This window comes from Sorex fumeus, unplaced genomic scaffold, assembly GCF_029834395.1.
Source record: "Sorex fumeus unplaced genomic scaffold, SorFum_2.1 ptg000054l, whole genome shotgun sequence".
In the NCBI taxonomy this organism is placed as follows: domain Eukaryota; kingdom Metazoa; phylum Chordata; class Mammalia; order Eulipotyphla; family Soricidae; genus Sorex; species Sorex fumeus.
The window spans coordinates 12,920,978-12,943,628 of NW_026606111.1; positions in this window are offsets into that span (position 1 = coordinate 12,920,978).

Here is a 22,651-nt window from a genome sequence, read left to right on the forward strand (position 1 = left end):
ATTCTGTATGGCAAACACAGTAACAAGTCTCAAAATGGAGATGTTACTGGGCCTGCTCAAGCAAATCGATGAACAACGGGAGGAAAGTGACAGTGACAGTGGGGACAAGATTGGTAGTCCAGAGGGTAGGGCACTTATCTTGCATGCTCAATCTCCAGCACTCCGTATGGTCTCCCCTATAAAGTTTTGCCAGGAGAATGTTCTGGGCACCTCCAGGTGCCTGGTCCAATTGTATTATATAATATAGACATTTACCCATATAAATATATATATATATATATTGCCTTTATTTTAATTGAATAGTCATTTAAGAGACATTTCGGGCAGGAAGATTGTGAGCTAAGGTCAGTGCCTCTATGAACTTATCTTTTTCCTTCCCTTTTCTCCTAATGTAATCAGTCCATCTGTTTCCACACACAGAACCATAAGCTCTAGGGAGCTGGGGGGTGTGGGGGCTGACTCTTCCCTATTCCTGGCTTCAAAAGGAAGTCTTGTTGGTTATGGGGAAATTGTCCCTACCCCAGTTCATGGCTGGAGGAAAGCCTTGAGCCTCAGTTTTAGCCTCAGTCTATGTTGAGCTCAGCTGAACCCTAGAGAGATGAGATTGAGCAGGTAGCTCTGCTTCTTCAGCTTGGGAATCATGGGGATCTTTCACAGGGATGAATGTGGTAAGTCACTGTGTGTGCCCTGCAAGCATCTTTGGGCTCCCTGAATCCCTCCACCCTGGGCCCATCCCACCTCTCGGTTTTCTGTTTCAGGATCATGTATTTAGAGTAAAAAGTTTCTTAACCGATAAAGCGGTGCAGTTTGCTGGTCAGGACTGTATTTAGAAGACAATAGCTATAAATTAGCTGTAAATTTTTTTTAAATATAAGAATTAGCCATACACAATAGCTTTGTATATGTGTTTTACTATTAAGGTGAGTGAATGTAAAACAAGAAACCAAGAAATTTTTATTAGGTAATACATTTCAAAATTTTTTATTCATGGATAATTTAGTTAACAATATCTGTAACTCTTCCTCCTGTTTACCTGTGGTAAAAATTAAGCGATATACTAAAAACTATCAAACAAGAAGATTTTATTTATTTATTATTTATTTTTATTTTAGGGTCATTATCATGGTGCTCAGAGATTATTTCTGGCTTTATGCTCATGGATCATTTCTGACCCTGCATGGATGAACCAGGTGGTATGCCATGGGTTGACCCTATATGGGCAATGTGCAAGTGAAGCACCCAGCCTCAAATAAGAAAATTTAAAAATTTTTTCTCATTAAAGTAAAACATTTATATTAAATAAATTCTTACTAAATATTAGAAAGAGTTTTCTTGGTATTTATACATATACATATATATTTTATTATGGAACAGTTTACAGTCTATAACAGTTCTTGCACAGGGAATCAGCAATCTTCAAGAACAGATTTAAAAGCTATTCATTAAAAATAGATTTAATTATTAGAATGCTTTATAATTGAGTATGTTCTCCTCTGTTTACACCCTCCTTAAAAAAGTTGTTTTCTTTAAATATGAAAATTTTTATTGTGAACAAATCATTATATTTTACATGAACTAAAAATGGCAACAATACCACATTACTAAAATTATCCTATTTTTGTACCATAACACTTATATTCTTTCCCACTTTACCATAAAATTTCTTATCTATTTTCTCAAAGTTTTTAATTTTAATTTTCTGTTTACATTCTAAACATATCTCAGCTATAAGTAGAGGCCCTAAGCTATGTTATTTGATATTAAGTGATGCATTTTAAAATATCTGAGTTTGGGGTCTGGAGCAACAGCACAGCGGGTAGGGCATTTGCCTTGCATGCGGCCGACCCAGGTTAAATTCCCATCATCCCATATGGTACCCCGAGCACCACCAGGAGTAAGACCTCAGTGCATGCACAAGGAGTATTCATATGCATCGCAGGGTGTGACCCAAAAAGCACTGTCTGTAGCACTGTCCTCCCGTTGTTCATCAATTTGCTCGAGTGGGTCCAGTAATGTTTCTATTGTGAGACTTATTGTTACTATGCTTGGCATATGGAATATGCCATGGGTAGCTTGCCAGGCTTTGCTGTGCAGGTGAGATACTTTCCGTAGCTTGCTTGGCTCTCCAAGAGGGGCGGAGGAATCGAACCTGGGCCAACCAGATTGGCCGCATACAAGGCAAATGCCCTACCCACTGTGCTATTGCTCCAGCCGACCCAAAAAGGAAAAAATAAATTAAAATATCTGGATTTTATGACACATGGTGAAAGACTAGAGTTATAGAAAATGAACAAAACAATTGTTGTCTTAAATCTAAGAACGCACTCATAATGAATGCTGGCCAGTTTATGTAGTGTACTCTGGATTTTACTGAGATTAGACCTGTTGGATCTCAGGATTAAAATCATTATCCATTTTGAAAGCAGTTCCCAATCACTTACTCACCCCTAGGTAGGGTTTTCACTCTGAGGAATGACTCATAAATTTCTTAAAGTTTCCCTAATATCTTTCCAAGTGGAATTGTCTTGTCACCTTATCTCTCAGGAAATTTAGGAAAGACTTCCACAGAAACCCTCCAGCTTATCACATTGTACAAATAGACTGAATTCAGGAGGATATACCTTGAGCTGTTGAGTGCTTATGAATAGAGTCATATGCAGGAGAAAAATCAGAAAAATACCTTCAATCTTCTCTATAATACCTGGATTCTTCTAAAGATGCTTTCATTCTTTCCTTAAAACTAGTGCTCACGTGAGGGGAGAGAAAAAAGAACAAGAAACCTACAGTCTGTTTTATTTATTTACAATGCTTTCTTTACCATGCCTGGGAACAGAAAACATGGGCTGCTCTTTTATCTTTTATTCTTTCTTCTTATAGTCCAGCTTCACATTCAGCCTATTTGGCAGAAAGTTATACCTTCCCTTCCTTTGAAAGAAACCATCTGTTCTTTCTTGGCTTGTCCCATGATATATATCTGGGAGCTACAGGAATTTAGCAAAATGCCTTTCTTCATAAAACTTGGCTTTATTCAAGCTAAAGCCTTGCTCTGAGCATAGCTGTCTTCTCTTTCAACCTCTCTGAGATCCTTGGAAATGGAAGTTATCAATAATACATGAGTAAGGAGAAGATAATAGCAAAATATTTTACATGTGTAAAATATGTTATATTTACCACAATTTATATAGAAATTTAATGGATTCAATTAAGTATCAGATTGAGTCCATCCAAATATTTTGTTCATATCGCTGATGTAATTTTGATAGACTTCCAGTATCTTTAACACTTAAAAAATATGAATTGACATTATAGAAATAATGATTTGTAGTTAACTAAATGTCTAATCACAGGCAGAAATGCAGGTATTTTAATGCTAAAATAATTTAACAACACTAACATATAGAAATAGATAAATACACTTCATCATTAATTTCAACTTGCTCTCATTATTTAATTGGTAGATCAGACATTACCTACTCATGAGTTTTTCCACTACTGATCAAAGCAGCTTTGGTAGTAGATTTTAGTGAGGAACTTTATATACATAAAAATAAAGTTAGAGTCTCCTCATCCACTTAAACCATAGGGAGAACATGGTCTAATTTCCATATAACATTATCTTAACATACGAAAAATACAATTGACCATTTTACTGTGGTTTTCATGTAATCAATACTCTATTTTGTCTTTCTAATTCTGAAAGTCCTTTTCCACATGTTGGCTAAAATGACCACATCATACAAGGTATTTTCTTTCTCTAGACTCTTTTACAAATCAATGTTTTTTGAATCTGTCTGAACTCATTCAGTGTTCTGTCTTTAAATTACATAAATGTGCAATCTCAAAAATACTGTGTCCTGACTCTGTTACTACTGCTCTAGTTAAATCTCTACCTCATTTTATGGCATAACTCTATAAAAGTGCTGGAAATTAAAAAAAATTCTTTTCTTTAAATGTAAATAAGGTTTCTTAAGTCCTTTTTATTAGAAAAAAATAGATGCTATAAAAAAACAGCTAGTATTCAAAGATAGTAGTAAAAATAGTTTTTGACAATTAGCTTTCTATATACCCCAGTATATTAGTGTTAAAACAGCTTCCCCTATATCCTTAAATATGACAATGACCTCTAATTTTAAAAGGTTTGTGGAAGTCAATAAAAACTCACAAGATACTGGAAAAACAGAATATGATTAAAGAATAGAAAAGAGAGTCAGACTTGACACTGTGTTTCATGGTCTGTAAGAGAGGACCTATAACTGCCTATTACAGTACATAAAGGCAAATGCCCTACCTGCTGTGCTATTGCTCCAGCCCCCTACTTTTTATTTATTTTTTTTAAAAAAAAGAGCTCTAATTGATTTGAGGGCTGGAGCGATAGCACAGTGGTAGGGCATTTGCCTTGCACACGGCCGGCCCAGCCGAGCTGGGTTCGATTCCTCTGGACCTCTCGGAGAGCCCTGCAAGCTACTGAGAGTATCACGCCCGCACGGCAGAGCCTGGCAAGCTACCCATGGCATATTCGATATGCCAAACACAGTAACAACAAGTCTCACGATGGAGACGTTACTGGGCCCACTTGAGCAAATATCGATGAACAACGGGAGGAAAGTGCTACAAGTGCTACAATTGATTTGAAAGTTCTAGTACCACACTAGATTTGTAGCTTTAAATTTCCCCTTTCTTTCCCTGTGGACAGCCTCTGTTAAAGCATTGCTCTGTGGGTCACACAGTGCACCTCTTTTCCCAAGCTCTTCTTCCCCAAACTATCTTAGAATTATTGTCAAAATTAAAAAGTTTTAATATTTTGGTTTTGGGGCCACACCTGGCGATGCTCAGGGCTTACTCCTAGCTCTGCAGTCAGGAATTATTCCTGGCGGTGCTCAGGGGACCGTATGGGATGCTGGGGATTGAGTCTCTGTAGGCCACATACAAGACAAGTGCTCTTTCTTTCTTTCTTTCTTTCTTTCTTTCTTTCTTTCTTTCTTTCTTTCCTTCCTTCCTTCCTTCCTTCCTTCCTTCCTTCCTTCCTTCCTTCCTTCCTTCCTTCCTTCCTTTCTTTCTTTCTTTCTTTCTTTCTTTCTTTCTTTCTTTCTTTCTTTCTTTCTCACCTGGCGATGCACAGGGATTACTCCTGGCTCTGCACTCAGGAATTACTCCTGGCGGTGCTCCAGGAGCTATAAAGGATGCTGGGGATCTAACCCGGGTCGATCGCATCCATGCAAATGCCCTGCCCACTGTACTATTGCTTCAGCGCCAAGTGCCCTTTCTTTTTACACATGGTATATGCTTTTTCTTTTTTACAACCCAGTGAGCACTCAGAAGATTGTCTTTAGTATCCTGTTATCATTTAGCTTTTGGTTTGAACATCTACAGATTGGTTTTAGATAGCAAAACTCTGTACTATCTCTCTGGCTCAAAAACTGACAACTTCTTAAAATTTGCCCAGAGGCAATGGAAGTTGAGAACTGGCCTTTAATAGGATGCAGACCACAGGGAGTGGTGGGGACACTGAGACCCGGAGGTAGTTACTCTGGGGGAGGGTGTCCAGCTGGAAAGAGTTAGGCAAATGCCTATCAGCAACTGTATAGCCTAAAATAAAAAGTAAAAAAATACCTGAGGTGGGGAGGTGGGGGGAAGAAGATTTGTGTCTGTGTGTGTGTGTCTGTGTGTGTGTGGGGGGGGGGTATTGTAAAAGAAAGAAACTGGAGATTTTGGTGGAAGAAAGTGGACACTGGTGATGGGATTGGTGTTATAAAACTATAAGCCTGAAACTCAATTATGAATAACTTTATCAATATTCATATCTCAAACCTTTTTCCAGTTTTTTTTTTTTTGGTTTACTTTTGGGGGTAACTCCTGGGAGTGTTCAGGGGTTGCTCCTGACTCTAAGCTCAGGAATCACTCCTGGTGGTGCTTAGGGGAGCATAAGGGATGCAGGAATTGAACCTGAATCAGCACATGCAATGCAAGCGTCCTACCCACTATACTGTCACTCCAGCCCGCTTTTTGTCTTTTTAATTTCTCTCTTTTTCCTTTGTGGTATTGTTTGGGTTCTAACTTTCTTCTAACAGTGTTGTTTTATTTTAATTTCTGTTGTATTTTTTAATTTAGACATCTTATTATCTAGTTCTTATTCTTGGAGAACCCGGCAGGCTACTTGAGAGCATCCTGCCCACACAGCATAGTCTGGCAAACTCCCCGTGGCATATACAATATGCCAAAATCCAATAACAATGATGAGTCCCATTCCCCTGACCCTGAAAGGGCATCGAAAGTGACACTTTCTAAGATCTCCGGGCTAGAATGAAGAAGACGTTACTGGTGCTTGTTCAAGGAAATCGATGAACAACAGGATGACAGTGATACAGTGATACAGTACATAAATAGACAAGCAAAAAAAAAACCGTCTAAATCAATTGATGTGTTTTTAACATATTTCACACTTAAGTGAAATCAATCAGATGTAACAGGGGGAGCAACAAAATATAATGAGCTATGTCATTTCAATCAAAACTTGCAGGAAGAAAATTGAAAAAATAGAAATAAATGCCTTATAAAAATAGACAATTGGTGCTTTAAAAAAATTTTTACTTCCACCCAAGGAATGAAAGAGTAGTGGCTCCATAATTACTATACTTTTTTCTTTTCTTAACCTTCAAAGTTTTAGCTCTATGTTAAACACAGAATAGTGTTTTAGTCATGTCCAGTTTTTAGAGTCACAGATTAGTCAAGGTGACTGAGCAGATGTCACCTTGTGATCAAAGCTGCAGTAATTTCACAGTACAACTAATAGGTGTAATAAAAACATTAAATGCAGCATACCGGTCTGGAGTGATAGCACAGCGGGTAGGGCATTTGCCTTGCATGCAACTGACCTGGCCAATCTGGATTCGATTCCTCTGCCCCTCTCGGAGGGCCCCTCTCGGAGAGCCCGGCAAGCAACTAAGAGTATCTCCCCCCACCCCTCCCAGACAAAGCCTGGCAAGCTACCCATGACGTATTCTATATGCCAAACACAGTAACAACAAGTCTCATAAAGGAGAGGCTACTGGGCCCACTAGAGCAAATCAATGAACAATGGGAGGACAGTGCTACAGTGCTACAAAATGCAACATATCGTTTTTTGTTTTTTTGTTTATGTTTTTTTTTTTTTTGAGATAGTAACCATACTCAAAAAGCTTACATGATTTGGTCAATAACAGTTTGTGAACTAAGCAACAAAAGTTGTTCTGTCAATGAATTCTCAAAAAAAAAAAAAGACTCAAAGTAATGTGCCTCAAAGAGTTACTCAGTAATTAGCTCTGAAATTGCTTTTTAAAAAGCATAAAGTAAAGACCCACTTTGTGGATGCAGGAACTGAAGCTGATAGCATTCTACATGATGCATCATCAGCCCAGAGAATTCTGGAGCTTCTCTCTGTAGAGAGTTTCAGAGGAACCACAGGCTGAAGTAAAAACATAAAGGTGTGCCAGCAAATATTCAATGTTCTTCCTCTTGAAAATGCCCTAGAAATGGCCTTCACATCGAAATCCCCTCATAGGGCCATGTTAGAAGCAAACCTTTTAGTTCTACTTTACAAGGGCAAGTGGTATGGTTGTCCATTCTAGGGGTTATCCTCATCTTAAATTTGGATGCACAATTCATTTATTTTACTGTGTTTATTACCTGCTCTTGCTCCCTTCTAAGAAGGCTTCAATCTCTCTTGAATACGACTCACTGTTTCCTTCCATATAATCTCTAAATAAAACTTTTACTTTACTAGTTGTTTCATCTTAGAAATCTTTTATTGGAAGTAAAGAAATGGGCCTGTAGTCTTAAGAATGGGCCTGGAGGTTTAAGAATGTTTTTCCTTTTCTTAAAAAGAAAAATTCATAATTTAAGCCTGAATTCCTTGGCTCCCCAAGAAATCAGGTGGCAGGAGTTCCCATATCATGTAGATCGAGAGGGAAACAAGCACAATCTGTATTTGCTTAATGGAGCTGAGAAGGATGCGAGTGTTCATGTTCATGCCGGTTCTCATGGCATCATGGCATATTGTCTCAGTATTAACCCTCCCAGACATTTACTGGGAAAATGAAGTGAGTAGAAAAGAAAGTGGCAAGTGCCCCTGCCCTTCAAGATTGTTACCTACTACCACTCTCCTCACATTCCAAATAAGAAACCCGCAATAACATGAGATGCTAATATGGCTGTTAAATGTCAAGTTTATATTTATAATAAATTCTGACATACAGTTCAGGCATTATAAAAAGCAATTTGATGCTTTATCCAAAGAATAAAAAAAGAGCTATCATCCTATCCAGCAATACCACTTCTTAGCATCTATTCCTTAAAACATGAAAACATTAGAAAAGATATGCCCACACTATATTCATCTCTGCATTTAGTAGAATAACCAAGATATGGAAATACCCAAATCTAAGTGAATATTTATATATATTTATCATATAATGTATATAAATTTATAACAAATATACATTTATGTTATAAATTTATAATATGAATCTGTCATAATGTATAATATAAATTATATTATATATACATAGTATACAATAGCATACTATACATATCTAAAAAAAAACAAATTATACATTTTGCAGCAACATGGATGGAACTAGAGTATATCATGCTTAATGAAGTCAGTCAGAAGGAAAGGGAAAGCTGCAGAATAATCTGCCGTGTATGTGGAATTTAAATATACACAGTGTGCTAGCAACAAAAAACCAAAGCCAACATACATAATGGGAAAACTGAACCACAAAATTGAGTTGAGTGTACTTGGGAGGGAGATGTTTTAGAGTCCTTGGGAGAGGGAGGTGGGACACTGGTGATGAGTCTGGTGTTGGAAATATGTGCATATATACTAGCATTAATAGCATTGTAAGACATAGAATCTTATTGAAAACAATTTGAGAAAAGACTATAAATTCCCAAGTGAATGAATCAAAATCTCATAGATCCATCTTTAGCACAATTCATGGTTAATAATAAAGGTTTAGTTTTAAAAATTTCTGAAATCTTGCTAGTAAAGCCAAAATTTAACTTGATTGAAAAAGTGAATGGCTTTGGCTAAAGAGATAGTACAGTGTGTAGGGCATTTGCCTTGCATACAACCAATCAAGTTTCATCCCCAGAACCTCATATGGTCCCTGGTATTCGGCCGTAAGTGATACATGAATCAGGAGTAAGCCCTGTCTGCTATGGGCTTAAAATGAAACAAAACTAAAAATGTGAATAGTTTTAATACTCAAGATTGATAACATTTGTAACATAGTACCATACATTATAAATGAGGTATGCATTATATAATATTTAGTTACACAAGTTTTAAATATGCAGCTGATGGCAAGATTAGCCAATCATTAATACAAGAAGAGATGTTGTCAAATCACACACATCATTAACTGTGTAGAAAAAAATTCTTAAATTATTTCACTACCCATCATAATATTCCTATAATATTTGAGCATTCTGTCATAAATATTATTTCCAAAGATATTAAGCATTAGTAAAGAAAAAAGGTACCAGTAATAAAGATAATATAAGACATAAAATAATTGTTACAAAAGTGAATAAATATATTAAATTATAATTGAGAATAAACCAATGATACAAGTTCATAACTTCATTTTAAAACACAAATTCTCTCTTTTAAATCAATTATTAAATAATTTATAGTTCAAAAAGCTTTATAAATTTCAACGCAGATTTAAAAATTAGTGCTGCTTTAATGGTAAAGATTATTACCAAAATATATACACCCTAAATACCCCTATAGTACCAAAGCATATCTGTGTACAAGATTCACTTTATCTTGTAGTTTGGCACAACTTGGATGGAACTGGAGGGTCTTGTGTAAAATGAAGACATATCTCTTATGTCAGGAAGAGATAGACAAATATCCAATAGTCTCAGTAAACTGTGGTATGTAGAGAAACTAAATAATTGAATGGAGAATTTCAAATGATAACAAATCCTAGGTCTTGGCTTGCAGGATTGAGATTAAAAAGCAGTAAGGTGTCAGAAATGAAAAGAGGAATGAGTACTTGGAGCGATGGAAAGATAGTGAGAGAGGGTTTGGAGTGTTGAAGGGGCATTAACTTTAGTATATGTTAACTTTGGTAGGTCAAAACTATAAAAAAAAAAACTATAACCATGTTACCTGAGCTATAATACAAATTCTTTTTTACACTTTTAAATAATCTAAATTGCACTTATTTATTGTTTATAAATTTTATAAAAACAAAGAATGTGCATCAGCCACACTCTAGTTGCTCATCTTTTTTGTTCCTGTCCAAACTAAAAGTTTGAGAAATATGTAAGCCGTTTACTATCCTTATCACCCTATAAGGAAAATAACAACTACAATGCATTAATTAAGATACGTTACTTGTTTGTCAGACAATTCTATGACAAAAATAATGTTGGCATTGATATAGATAATGAAACAGAATAATTTACAGATTAAATAATAACATCCCAGGTTTCAAGCCAGTTTTTTGAAGAGGAAAGACTTAATACACAGTATTTTTTAAGAAAAAAATGAATGGTAAATATATACAAACCTATAAAAACAGCAGGCAATTTCAGACTTATACTTGTCATAAATAGTAGCCAGGTTATATGGAAACTTGCAACAACACCCTCTTAATATTTTTTATTTTGCCTCTCAGTGACATCACTACAACATATTTTCCTTTGTCACATCAGACCTATATGGACTTTCACATTTCGACTGCTTTTCTTCTAGACAGGAACCTTATAAAAATTCATAGTTTTCTAAGTTAGAAATCATGTAGGCAATTACTGTTCAATGCATCAATATTATCATTGCTATTCAGTAAATGCAATAGTTTATAAATCTGTATTATTTCTACTATAATAACATATTTTTATTTATTCTTCTTCAAATAAGGTGAATACTACCCTATGCCAAACTCTCTTGAAAGCATAAGTTCTGTTGTTTAGTACTGGTATAAACTTAGGTAAGTGACCTGGGTTCATGTTCGTACTTTTTTAATTTTATTATTTGAGACAGTCAAAACAATTAATTGATGCAATGAAAAAAGAACTTAAAAGGGCCTATAATTTTTCTGCCATCCTAGTATTGCTCTTATTACCAATTTTATCTTTTTACCTTAATTTCATTTTACTACTGCAAAAATATCTCCAGTTCTCCTTAATTCTTTCTATTTCCTTCACTGAAAACTCCCTAGCTCAGAGCAATGTGAAAGTTCTAACTTAATGTTTAAATAAATTTTATTTATAAGTTTTTGGAAACATTAAATAACTTGATTACAAAAAATATTTCTTTATATGGTATAGCTTACATATATACATTGTGTATTTCTAGAGTTAGTTTTAAAAGAACAGTATAGGTATTTCCCTGTTTTGTTTTTTAGAGAAACACTGATTTAAAAAATTGCTTATATATAATGCTATGTTTGGAAGATTTATCATTTTCAGTTTTACAACATTTGACTTTTGGACAAGCATAATCCTCAAAAAATTTCCAACTTAAGTTTTTCTGAAATAGTACTTAAATTCTTCATATAACAGTTCTATTCTTATAAATAAAATGTGACAAAGATAACATAGTAGTAATGTTATAAATAAAATAATGTTTTCTAATGCATAATATCTACAAATTTCTGCTAAGACCCTTAGCTTTGGATCTACATTTTTAGCTTTAAATTTATTAAACATTCATGTGGTTTCACTACAGAGTTGTTAACTTCTCTGCCTTCCTAAAAACGTTAAGTTAAATTGTATGTTCTTACCACATAATAAATTTCAATATTGGAAATTTCAAAGACTTCTTAGAACTCACACATAACATAGTGTAGAATTGAACATTTTCTAAAAAGACCTTTTTAAAAATCAGAAAATAAATCTAGGATATTATTATCTTTGCTTAAGTGCTTTAATCTCAGGAATATGACATTGACCAATTCAAAGTAATGACACAAAAAAATCAATGAGAACTTCAAGGTCAGAAGTCATATGAATCAGAAGAAATTGATGTTAGTATTGATGTACTGTAACATTTTAAGATCTTAAAATTGAAGTAAACTGCAATACTTTCAACATTATTAACTGACCCTAAAAGCTATTAAAAGGGTACAATTTGGTTTTTTTTCTTTTCTTTTTTTTTTAATTTTATTGAATCACCATCAGATAGTTACAAGCTTTCATGTTTGGGTTACAATCACACAATGATCAGACACCCATCCCTCCACCAGTGCACATTCCTCACCACCAATATCCCCAGTATAACCCCCGTTTTCCACCCTCCCCCTGCCTTCATGGCAGATAATTTTCCCCATACTCTCTCTCTACTTTTGGGCATTGTTTTGCTCTAAAGCTATTGAGAGGTTATCATGTTTGGTCCTTTATCTACTCCCTGCACACATCTCCCATCTCTACTAATTCCTCCAGCCATCATTTTCTTAGTGATCCCTTCTCTATTCCAGCTGCCTTCTCCCCTTTGCTGATGACACAGGCTTCCAGCTATAGAGCAATCTACCTGTCCCATGTATCTACTATCCTTAGGTGTCAACCATATGTTATGTTGTTTTATACTCCACAAATGAGTGCAGTTCTGCTATGTCTGTCCCTCTCTTTCTGACTCATTTCACTTAGCATGATACTTCCCATGTCTATCCATTTATAAGCAAAGTTCATGACTTCATCTCTCCTGACAGCTGCATAGTATTCATTCCATTGTGTATATGTAGTAAAGTTTCTTTAACCAATCATCTGTTCTAGGGCACTTGGATTGTTTCCATATTTTGGATATTGTGAACAGTGCTGCGATGAACATATAGGTACAGGTGTCATTTCTACTGTGCTTTTTTGCATCCTCAGGATATATTCGCTGAAGTGGTATTGCAGGGTCATATCGAAACTAAATTTCTAGTTTTTGAAGGACTGTCCAATTTGTTTTCCAGAAAGGCTGGAGTAGTGGGCATTCCCACAAACAATGAAAGAGTGTCCCTTTATCCCACATCCACACCAGTACGGTTGCTTTTGTTCTTTTCAATGTGTGCCAGTCTCTGTGGTGTGAGATGATATCTCATTGTTTTGATTTTTCATCAGCCTGATGGCTAACAATGCAGAGCATTTTTTCATGTGCCTTTTGACCATTTTTATTTCTTTTTTGAGGAAACTTCTGTTCATTTCTTCTCACCATTTTTGATGGGGTTGGAGTTTTTTTTTCTTGTACAGTTCTACTAGAGTCTTGTATAGCCTGGATATTTATCCCTTATCAGATGAGTATTGGGTAAATATTCTTTCCCATTCTATGGGCTGCTCTTTCTGTATTTTGCTCACTGTTTCCTTTGAATTGCAGGAGCTTCTTAGTTTGATGTAGTCCCATTTATGTTTGCTTCCACTTGCATGATCAGTGCTGTTTCGTCTTTAAAGATGCTTTTAGCTTCAATGTCGTAGAGAGTTCTGCCTACATTTTCCTCTGTGTACCTTAATGGATTCATGTCTGATATTGAGGTCTTTAATCCACTTTGATTTGAGTTCTGTTCCTGGCATTAGACAGAGTTCAGAGTTCATTTTTTTGCAGGTAGATGTTCAGTTTTCCCAACACCACTTGTTGAAGAGTCTTTCCTTGTTCCACTTCACATTTCTTTCTCCTTTGTCAAAGATTAAGTGGTCATATATTTGGGGGTCTGTGACAGAATATTCAACTCTGTTCCATTGGTCTGCAGTTCTGTTTCTAGCCCAGTACCTTGCTGTCTAAATTACTACTGCTTTGCAGTATTGTTTGAAGTTGGGGAGGGAGATGCTACCCATCTTCTTTTTCCCAAGGATTGCTTTAGCTATTCGTGGGCGTTCATTGTTCCATATGAATTTCAGGAGTGTTTTGTCTATTTCTTTGAAAAATATCATGGGTATCCTGATAGGGACTGCATTGAATTTGTATAGCGCTTTGGGCAGTATTGCCATTTTGATAATGTTATTCCTCCCTATCCATGAGCAGGGGATGTGTCTTCATTTCCAAGTTTCCTCTTTTATTTCTTGAAGTAGTGTTTTGTTAATTTTTCTTGTATAGGTCCTTCACCTCTTTGGTTAAGCTGATTTCGAGACACTTGATTTTCTGAGGTACTATCGTGAACAGGATAGTTTTTTAAATGTCTCTTTCTTTTCTTTTGTTATTTGTATATAAGAAAGCCATAGACTTTTGGGTGTTGATTTTGTAGCGTACCACTTTACTAAACTGACCAATTGTTTCTAAGAGCTTTTCTGTATAGTCTTTGGGTTTTCTAAGTATAGTATTATATGGTCTGCAAATAGTGATAGCATGACCTCTTCCTTTCCTATATGTATTTCCTTGATACCTTTCTCTTGCCTAACTGCAATGGCCAGGACTTCCAGTAATATATTGAATAGGAGTGGCGAAAGTGGGCAACCTTGTCTTGTGCCCAATGTTAGAGGGACGGCTTTTAGTTTTTCTCCATTGAGAATGATACTTGCCTTGGGCTAGTGGGGTGCCTCAATTCCCAACCCCCGCAGACCAAAGATGAAAACCTGCACTCTCTGGGGGTGTAGACACACAGCCCCAAGAAGGGGCCCTCCTGCCGGGGGCGGGGGGACCTGGGTGAGTGAGCAGAGGGTGCCCGAGACGGTTCAACTTTGGTTGCATGCAGTGTGCTTCAATTCACATCCCCTACAGACCAAGAATTAAAACCGGCTGCTCTCTGGGGGTGTAGTTAGACACGCAGACCCAGGAAGGAGCCCAGACTCTGGGCGGGTACATGGGTGATGGTGGGTATAATTTGTTTAAATATATTTGCAACAACATACACTCCAAATGTCTTTGTAATGTGAGGAATTTTGTTCAAGATTTTCCTTACCTGGGACATTTCTCCCCAAGATGTCACATTTCTCAACTCTTACTCTTTGTGCTGATAACATCACTTCAATTTCTGACTACACCATCCAAAATTGCACACATTAACTGTATTTCTTTAAATGTATTATTTGCACATAATTCATCATTGCTTGACATAATACGTCTTCAATTCTTTACTTATAGTACTGATCACTGATGAAATGTAAAGATGGCACAGTCTGCTACTTTTATAAGATATTTTTGTGGGGTGCACACCTAATAATTCTCAGGGTATACACCTGGATCAGTGCTCAGGAATTAGTTCTGGTGACCTATGTGGTGTGGGGATCAAATTCAGGTTCAACTGCAAAGTGCCCTGAGAACTGTACTACTTATCCAGCCCCCAGTTTGCTACTTGATCCACCCCAAGAGTAGAAGAGCTAAGTGTGAATCAAGTACCAAGTAGCCTCTTAAAAAAAAATAGTTCATAGGCTGAAGTACAGTGAATAGGCACTTGTCTCGCATGCTGCTGACCCTAGGTAAATCCTCCACATCATATGTGTTTTCTTAAGCACAGTAGGAGTGAGTCCAGAACTCTAATCCAGAACAAATCTCTAACACTACCACAAATTAAGGCCTACTCTATTACCAAATTCACACAAATCACAAATCATCCTGTTAATCGTCGATTGCCTCGAGCAGGCCACAGTAATGTCTCCTTAATCCTAGCCCTGAGATTATATTCAAGGCTCTTTAGGAGAATGAGACCGAGGTGCCCTTCTCAGTATAAGCCGGGCGTGGTGGCGCACGCCTGTAGTCCCAGCTACTCGGGAGGCTGAGGCCGGAGGATCGCTTGAGTCCAGGAGTTCTGGGCTGTAGTAGTTCGGCATCAATATGGTGGCCCTCCGGGAGCGGAGGACCACCAGGTTGCCTAAGGAGGGGTGAACCGGCCCAGGTCGTAAATGGAGCAGGTCAAAACTCCCGTGCTGATCAGTAGTGGGATCGTGCCTGTGAATAGCCACTTACCAAATTAGGTTTGTGAAAAATGGCTCAAATCTCAAATCCTTCCCCCATTCAATCATAATGTTTTTATTTGCCTATCAGTTACAAAGATTCTATTTACCCCTTTGATATTTTTCTCATAAAATTTTTATCATTGTGCTGGGACCATTATCAATTTATAGTGTTGATAATTATTTTAATATGGTACCATTTACATTAAGTCTATAATTTAGCGTTTAATAAATTATTCTGAGAAGAAATTAAATGTTTCTGATTCTATTTGTTCCATTGTTTAATTTTTTGTGAACTTCTTTTTATCTTTTTCAGATCAAAGTTTCAAAAATTTTTGCAAGAAATTTTGTGTTGATGCACTTCAGATTATTTTTGTCTGCAAAAGTATTTTTGCAGGATAAAATATGCTGCAATGAAAATTTTTAATCTTTGAATATTTTGAGCTAATAGAGGTTGTGAAATCTGTTATCAATGACATTATTTGTGTGCTTCTGTGTGTTACATGTTGTTATTCTCATGTGACCTAATATTATTTATCACTGACTTTTGACAATTTTATGTAACATTGTTCAAATATATATTTAGGTAAGTAGGCCATATTTCAGTTTCAGGTACATTTATATCAGTTTTAAATATTTAATTTTTTTCAATTCTCAGAGTTTTGTTTGGGGACCACACCCAGCAGTGCTCATGGCTTATGCCTGTTTCTGTTATCAGGAACCATGCGTGGTGGCCTTGAGGACCATTTAGGGCTTTTCAGATGAACCCAGGTCAGCCTGCTGTGTACAAGTCAAACACCATACCTGTTATATTATTGCTCCTATATCAACAAACTTTTTTTTGTAACTTCAATCTGTTTCTCTTTTTCCTTCTCTTCTCCTTAAGGTAAATCCATTTTCCTTAAGCTGACATTAGATATCAACCAAAGCATTTCTAGATTTCTGTTTTTGAGTTCCTTATAGTTTCTACATATTATGTATTTCAATACTTTATATCATACTCTTTTCTATTTTATTACATTTTTTACAATACTACCAATATTATTGTTTTATACTTGAAGTAAATAGTACTCTATATTGTTTATTGAATTATTCATGCACTGAGTTTCTGATAGTTTATTTATCACTTCAATTTCTATGATAATGTACTCCTTCTGCTTCTCAGTTTTGTTTGTAAACTCTTCAAATTGATCTTTATGAGTTTTCTTGTATCTCCTAATTTCTTTATTGTAGCTATTTTAGATTCTTTATCTGGAGGTCACAATCATATTTGCCTTTAAGTTTGTTTCCTGGGGAGTAGTAATTAATTTTGTGATGGTATTTGAAGTTTTTATTTTCTGATTTTTTTCTCTCATTCTGTATGTAGCTCATCAATTATATTTTATAGTGCATTTGGAGTTTTGTTTTAAACCTCGATCAGCATTTTCATATTTTTTTGCTTTTATTTGTTTTACCAGTAGGTGTTACTATAATTTAAACTTTAGGTTACTACTCACTATTCTGGACCCCGTAAGGGCCCAGGGTTCTTTGATGAACTACCTCAGTGTGAGTGTGGAATAGAAGGGCAAGAAATGAGTTAAACATTGATGTGGATGGACTTGGTGAGGTTTAGTATACATGCATAACCGTGTTGTTTTCTCCCTTCTCTAAGGCCATATATGTCTCAGACTTGGATATTGTAAAACTTGAAGACACAGTTTCGAACTTGTGGGGAATAGAAAGTTTTAGTAGAGTATAATTTCTCTATTGGTATAATGGGATCCTGGACTCTGTACTGAATTTCAGTTGTGCTGCTTTGGGATTCACTGGGGTCAAGATTTTAGGCCTTTTTTCTGTCTCTTTCCTCACCAAGATCTTACGCATGCTGGCAGCCCTGCCATATATATATTTCCCAAAAACCTACTCTGTACATTTCACTCCACCTATCTTCCATAACACAGATGAATGATCACTTGATCACTTAACATCCCATTACTCTTCGATTTTCTTGAGTGGGCACCAGTAACATTTCCATATGTCCTTTTCAAGTGGTAGTGTAGACCAATAACGTCTACTCACCCCAGGAACACAAAGAGCCTCAAACTGATTGGTCAGGGTCTTGTAAAAAGTCTGACCATCTCATAGGTGGGCAGTCACGCAGTCTTTTGATGTCCCGTGGAATCCAGTTGGTATTGGCTCTAGTCCAGCGGTCGTCTCCAAATCACATTACATGTCCAGCCCATCTGATTTTCGATACCTTGGCAAACGAGACAGCATCCCTAATTCTTGATCATCGATGGAGTTCGGAACTCCAGATTCTTTCTTTCACTTGAGTGAAGCCTGATACTCCAAGCATAGCTCTTTTGTTCCTCTTTGACAGACTCAAATAGCATTCTCATCCTATTTTTGTTGGGCCCAGGTCTCTGAGGTGTATGTTAATGAACGAAGAACAGTGGACTCGAAGAGATGTGCCCAGAGCCAGAGGTTCTTTGTCCTCTTAGCTATTTCCTTGACACTCTTGAAGGCGTTCCTAGCAGCTCTCTTCATTCTGTGCAACTCAGGTGCCAGGTCATTCATCATGTTTACTTCTAGACCTATGTACACATAACTGTTGCATCAGGAAATATTCAAATTGTTGAGAGTGAATGGAATGTCAGGAACAAGTCCGTTTCTCATGAACATTGTCTTCGTGAGATTCAGCTGTAGTCCAACCTTTCCACACTCACAGTCAAAGTTGGCCAACATTTGTGCCACATGGCTAAGTTTGGTGTTATTAGAATGATGTCACCAGCAAAGCAGAGATGGTGAAGTTGCCAACCATCTATCATCAACCCATTCCTTCCCATTCCAGTCGTTCACATAATGTTATCAACGGTAGCACTGAACAGTTCCGGTGACATGGTATCACCTTGCCAAACCCTCTCTTGACATGAATGATCACTTCTTTGTAGAATGGTGAGATCCTGGTAGTGAATGCTCATGGAGGATCCTGATGTATTGAGTTTGAATGCCCTGTTTGGCTAGGTCTTCAATGATCATTTCAGTCTCAACAGAATCAAAGGCCTTATTAAATCAATGAACATTAGACAGATCGGATTCTTGAACTCCCGAGAAACTTCAATGAGCTTGGTTATCATGCGCATATGGTCGATTGTGCTAAATCCTTTGCAGAAGCCGGCTTGCTCACAAGGTTGCCCTATATCTAGTGTTCTGCTAATCCTATTCAGGATGACTTGAGTGAACAGCTTGTTGATGACACACAGAACAGCACCCGGCCCAGACAAGGTCAGACTCAAACACCTGAAGAACTTGCCTTCAGTACTCATCAATACACTTGCTCAGCGCTTCACACACTACCTGTCTGAATGCAAGGTTCTGTCCCAATGGAAATCCAGCAGGATTGTTCTACTGTACAAGAAGGAAGACATACACGACATTAGCAACTATTGCCTGATCTGTCTGTTGTCTGTAGTTTACAGATGAATGACTATCTCATAAATCCTGGAATAATGAGTAGAAGACTACCAGTTATGTATTGTTGATGCATTATTGTAGATATAAAGGGAGAACCACAGGACAAATATCCTCTTCTTTTCTATATTATTAGCCTTAGACATAGTTCATGTTTACCCAATCCCTTTATATTTAATTGATTTACCGTTTGTTTTTATTTAGGTATTCCTGGGACACTCTTTGGCATGTATATATGTGTACAATATCCATCATGAAAGTCCCAAGACAATACACCCACTTGAACAGTGCTCTCTATTTGAACCTCCTTTCCTTTCCTCTAATATTGTCACTGTAACTGTCACTGTAATTGTCATCCCATTAATCATCGATTACTCGATGGGTGCCAGTAACATCTCCATTTGTCCTAGCCCTGAGATTTTTAGCATTGTTATGCTTTCTCTCTGCAGATGCAGCATGTGAGTTGGATGTCTTTGGACATAATGGTGATGCACTTGGTGGGAAATGTGCAGAGGTTGGTGTCCTTGAAGAGCCCCACAAGGTAGGTCTCACATGCGTGGCACCATAATGGCCGAGCTCTGGGAGAGCAGGTCGGTATTGAAGTCCCACGCGGCAATCTCACGCACCAGTCACTGGAACAGCAGCTGGAGGATTTTGCATAGCACCACAGTGTAGGGCCGGTAGTGGTGCGGCTTCTTCACACCACCAATGGCTGGCACACTTTTGAGGGCCGCCTTGGTGGCCAGCTACTTGCGGGGTGCCTTCCCGCCCATTGACTTGTGTACCATCTGCTTAGTACCAGCTCTCTCGTTCTTCCCAACTCAGCTGGAGACTCCTTTAGTGTTAGGGAAATGAGACCCATTTTAGCTGCTGTTGTTGGCATATTTGGTACATCATGGGTTTCTTGCCAGGCTCTGCCCTGTGGGAGGATACTCTCAGTAGCTTGCCGCGCTCTCCAGGAGGAAGATGGAAATGGCAGCGACCTCTAATCTTCCCTGCAGGTGTTACCTGTCTACTGAATGTAAGCTCCTGGTGACGGGCCTGTTGTAACAATTTGTACACTGACAACATGCACCTGCCTGCATCTCTGGGCAGTGCCTGGCGCATCTTCAGCCTCAGATTGATCTCCTTTAGGTGGATGGAGTGGCCTGAGGTTTTCTGTTAGCTGGTACAACAAGACCCCAGAGCAAAGGGTCTGTGCCAGGTCAAACAACTTTGCCAAGTCCCAAGTCACAGTGGTTGGTGGATAGCATCCTGCAGTGAACAAGTCTTTGTGCAGGTTACTGTCACTGTTTCATGCTAATATTAGCACTGTAGCACTGTTCTCCCCTTGTTCCTCAATGTACTCAAGATTGCACCAGTAATATCTGCATTGTGAGACTTCTTGTTACTGTTTTTGTCATATCAAATACATCATGGGTAGTTTGCCAGGCTTTGCCGTGTGGGTGAGATACTCTCAGTAGCTTTCTAGGCTCTCCAAGAGGGATGGAGGAATTGAACCCAGGTTGGCTGCATGCAAGGCAAACACCCTACCTATTGTACTATCACTCCAGCAAGTGACTAATATTAGAGGTTATATTTATTGAGTTTTTTCAGATAATTTGTTATCAAAGTTGTATACTACATATGAGCAAAACCATCAAGTGGTTATCTTATTCCTCTTTGTTTTACTTCGTAAAATCACCTCTGCAACCATATTTTGAGTGCCAAAGACGTAATTTTGTCTTCTAAGTAACATAAATATTACATTAAATGTATGGAATCTGTCTATTTTAGTTTCCTTTCAATGAGCATTTAGGTCTGATTTAATATTTGGCTATGTATTTTTAAATTCCTTTGGCATATGCCAAAGGTAAGCTGGATCACAGTGAATTTTTGCTTTAAAAATAATCTTCATACCTTCCCAAGAAAATTGTGTGATTTACATTCCATAACCATTGTTTATCTCCCAATCCTCCACCCCCACTTTCATCACTGAAACACACATACAAATCTGCATTCTATCTAACACATGTTGTCTCTAGTCATTTTCTCATAGTCATTCATACTAATGTGAGATGATTTAATTGTGTTTTTAAGTTGCTTTTATCTAATAATAAATCATGTGCCTTGATATATGCCAAATGAGGTATGGGGCCTACACATATCTTCCTTGGGGAAATTATTCAGTATTTGTACATACATTTTTATTAAGTTGCTTATATTTTTGGCTGTTGAATTGTACAAATTCTTATATGATCTGAATATTAAATGACTTAAACATATAATGTGCAAGTACTTTTGAAAATTACTTAGTTTTATGGGGCATGGGGCTTGACTAATCTAACCTACAGTGAAAGAGGGATTTTAAAATATAGTATTGACTTACTGTCAATATTTTTCTTCATATATTTTAATAGTTGTTCCATATATATTGATTATCTTTTGGTTTGTATTTGTAGTGTTTGTTAAATAATTGTGTTGTATGGGTTCCTTCATAATTATATAATGTTAATCTCTGTCTCATAATCTATTTTGTTTGAAGTTTACTGTATCTGATATAAGTATGTCACATTCTAATTTTTTTTAGGTTACTGTTGTTTTTTTTTTCTACAGCCATTTATTTTGATCCTCCATTTATCCTGACAGCTAAAGTATATCTCCTGTAAGTAGAACAAGCTTGGGTTACTTTTTCTCATCCATCTGCTAGTCTGTGCAATTTGATTGTTAAATTGAGATCATTTGTGTTAATTTAAATTATGGAAACAAAGTACTTTGTTGTTTTATTGTCATGTGGAATGGATTCTCAGTGTTTACAGGGATTGTTTTATTTCTTTGACCTTTATTATTTTCCTATACTTTGACTTCCGCCTTTTATGTGGTAGTAAGGTTCCTTTTTCCATTTCTTGATTATTTGAAATACCTTTGACTTGAGAATATGGTACCACTAAAGTTCTTGGTTTACATTCCCTCTTAAGTTTAAAGCACATGGACCTCAAGTCCAATTATGCAAGACTATATTACTACTCTCCTCTTTCCAGAATCTTGTGTTTGTCTCCAGTCCCCACCCACCTACTGTGTTGCTACTCTCAGATGGGATTTAGTTGCATTTGGAGAAGACCACTTAGTACATCTTGCAAAAGTGCTTTAGTGAGCACAAACTTCACTTATTGTTTGTTAAGTTTTGTTCAAGTTTAAGTGGTGTCCTCACTGGATAGAATAGTTATGTTTTGAATCCTGTTTGATACAACTACAACATGAGTTACATCATTCCTTCCAGCATGCAAAGTTTTAATAATAAACCATTTGTAAGTCTTAGCAAAGTTAAGTTATATGTAAGGTTTTAATTTTTCAATGATGTGAATTC